The following is a 3,341-nucleotide window of genomic DNA, read 5'->3' as shown; positions in this document are numbered from 1 at the left end:
GTTTGTGGCATAATTCCTTGTAGACAACTAATCTGCATTTAAAGCAATTACGGAAAGGCACATTGTGGGTTTCAAAATCTCTCTCACAGATAATTCACCAATATCTTTTAATACTGACAAAATAAAATGCTGTTCAGAAATTCAAATGTTGTTTGTTTTAAAAAATGGAAAACAAACAAAACCCAAAACCACTAAAAAAAAACCCAAGCAAAACAAAACACAAAACAAACTCTTCTCCCAAAAAAAAAAGGAAAAAAAAAAGAAAAACACACACACACACACAAAAAAAAACCCAAACAAAAAACCCCAACCAAACAAAAAGCAATCAAACCAAACCAAAACAATCCACCAAAAATTCCTTCAGCGTTCTTATCTGCTAGCCTGCCTAGAAAAGATCAAAACTTGGATTCCAAGATGTTACGCTTCATTCTGTCAAGGTTCCAAGTAGGAAGAACACCATGCTACTCATTTTATATAATTGCATGGGAACCTCCCTTTTTATTTTTCTTCCACTCAGTTCTCTGACAGATTTTTAGGCATCTTGCTTCCTCCTCTGTGGAAGATAGCCCTTCTCCCATCCCAGACACACCAGCACTTTGAAGTCTTTCTCCTTTCTAATGCCATCTCTCATCTCAACTGAATGACAACTATGACCTGTGTCAAAATCCCACTTTCAAGTAACTTTACAGTAGGTGGCTTATTAAAATTGAGTCTTTTCACAATTTACATACAAATATGTATTTAAACATTGGGATCTGGAAAATGACAGGGTAGCCATGAATATCTGACTTTACATGGTTAAAGTCTACCTAACTATGATTTAAGCATTTAATCCAAAACCTGAAACGTACACATTTTACCAAAGTACAAAAAAAGTCACATTCATATAGCAATGTAAAGGGCAAAGCAGTAAACTTCTAAATTTTACTTTGCTGAAAAATATTTATGACCAAATCCAAAGGAAAATAAAATCCAAATAAAATCCATGCAGACCAACTTCAATGACAGTCACAAGAAGACCTTACTGCTTGTCTCTCAATAAACAGAGTATGAAGTCAACAGCAGCACATACAGGCTAATGACAGCCTCCAATCTAATCTAGTCCTTATTAGAATACTCTTTTAGAAAGGACACAGGCACATAGAACCCACTTACAACAGACTTATGCTTCCTTTTAAAGGCAAGGATTAGAAATGCATAATAAAGAAGAGTTTTTGACCACGAAGAAGCTTGGCTGGGCCTGGCACAACAGTTAGCCTGCCTTGAGATTTTCTTGATTGATAGAAAAAAAGAATGGGGAACAAGAGTGTTATAATGTGCAACATTCTGCTTCATTTAGACTTTCACCTTGGCTTACAAGGCTGAGTGAAAGCTTTCCTAATGAGATTAAGATTTTCTGTGAGCCTTGTTGAGATGTCTATTGAAGAGTGGAGAGTAAAACTGAAAAATGTTCAAATGGGGCTCCAAAATCCCTGCGGGGTTTTTCAGTTTTAAAGAAGTTTTGAGGGTGCTGTAACCTTGGAGACTGTTTAAACTACACACAACTGAAATGCAAACTGCTAAAGGTGGTTATCAAGTTATGGTCAGGAGTGTCAGTGTTTGCACTACCTCATTGTTGACAGAGAGGAGTGAGTGCCTGTATATTGTAGGAGGGTTGCAGGAGAAAAGTAGGGGTTGGACTGTCTAAGGCTTAGACAGGCCCAAACTCTTCCTGTCAAGAGGCTGATCACAACTCACAAAGGTGTGCATGGATATTTAATCAGTTGTGCTGTAGAGTTCTGCACAGAGTAACTTCCCTTTGAGAGCTTTTGCTACTTGACACAGTTTCAGAAAGCAAGCTGGACTCCTTTTGAATAAAACCAAAACAGAAGGTGTACTCCAGGCTTTCACTTAATGCACCTCAGCCACTAATGAATATTTACAGGTCCAGAGAAGTGAAACCTCCTCCATGCATACAGAACAGACATCAGGTCTTCACCAGCAACTATGCTGCTTTACAGCCTCCCTTCTATTGGGTCACACTGATAGTGTTACTAGTCTGGTCTCCCGTTGTACTGCAGACCATTAAATGACACTCAGATGACTCTTATACTGCACCTTGGGGCTTCAGGGAGACTGCAAGACTTTTAGCCTGCAAGACTAAAACACGTGCCACAAACAAAGGTGTGATTGCACAATTTGCTTGCTGGGTCTTTGAACTAATGGATAAGATTATCTAAAGCACCTGGTGCTAAATTCATGCTTCATGCTTCTAGAGGATTCTTTATACAGTTATGACAGTTTCCCTGCATAAGCAGAGACCTTGAACAGTTCTAAATTCATTGAGGATAGCTGCTAGCATGTGTTCTAAAAGCCCTTAATTTTAGCAGAACTTGAGCACAGTTGATATCAGATGAAAAGGCTTTGACTTTACTTCGTGGAATAGAAGCAGGGAATGTATTGCACAATCATTGATTCTTTTTGCCTTCCAGTAGCTTAACTATGATAAAGCACCTTATTGTTCAAATATTTATTTCATAAGACAGATTTAGGGAGATGGTGCTTATAGAAGTGGTTTGTCTATCACTGTGGGGTTTTTTCTCTTTAAAATAACTTTTCCAGAGGGTGGAGCAATTTAATATTTACCCTGCAATGAAGCACCTTAAGAGCTTTCTTTTTTAAGGTGTAGGAGTCCAAACATGAGCCACCCTTGATTTCTCCTAGTATCAAGGATCCCTGTGGTGATCAAACCTCTGCTAACAGGACAGAATCACTGAATCACAGAATGGGATGGGTTAGAAGGGACCACAGTGGATCATCTGGTCCAACCTCCCAGCTCAGGCAGGGTCATCCTAGAGCACATAGCACAGGATTGTGTCCAGATGGTTCTCAAACATCTCCAGTCAGGGAGACTTCACAACCTCCCCAGGCAACCTGTTCCAGAGCACATCACCCACACAGTGAAGTTCTTCCTCATATTCAGGTGGAACTTCCTATGCATCAGTTTCTGCCTGTTGCCTCTTGTCTTACTGCTGAGCACCACCAAGAAGAGCCTGAATCCATCCTGTTGACACCTTCCCTTAAGATACTCACAGACACTGATGAGGTCCCCTCCCAGTCATCACTTCTTGAGGCTGAACAGGCCCAGCTCCCTGAACCTTTCCCTGTAAGAGACATGCTCCAGTCCCTTGGTATGATGACTCAGGGCATCATGCCTTATAATGGGGTGCTTCACTTCAACCCAAGGGTCAGGAGGCTCCCATCTCACAGGACCTGTGGGCATGGGAGCATGGGAGAGCCCACTTCCAGCAAAGGTCTGAGCGGGACGAGTTGAAACACTGAGACTTGAAGGCGCCTCAGGA

This window comes from Sylvia atricapilla, chromosome 3 (genome assembly GCF_009819655.1).
Source record: "Sylvia atricapilla isolate bSylAtr1 chromosome 3, bSylAtr1.pri, whole genome shotgun sequence".
Classification (NCBI taxonomy): domain Eukaryota; kingdom Metazoa; phylum Chordata; class Aves; order Passeriformes; family Sylviidae; genus Sylvia; species Sylvia atricapilla.
This window is presented reverse-complemented; position numbering follows the sequence as displayed.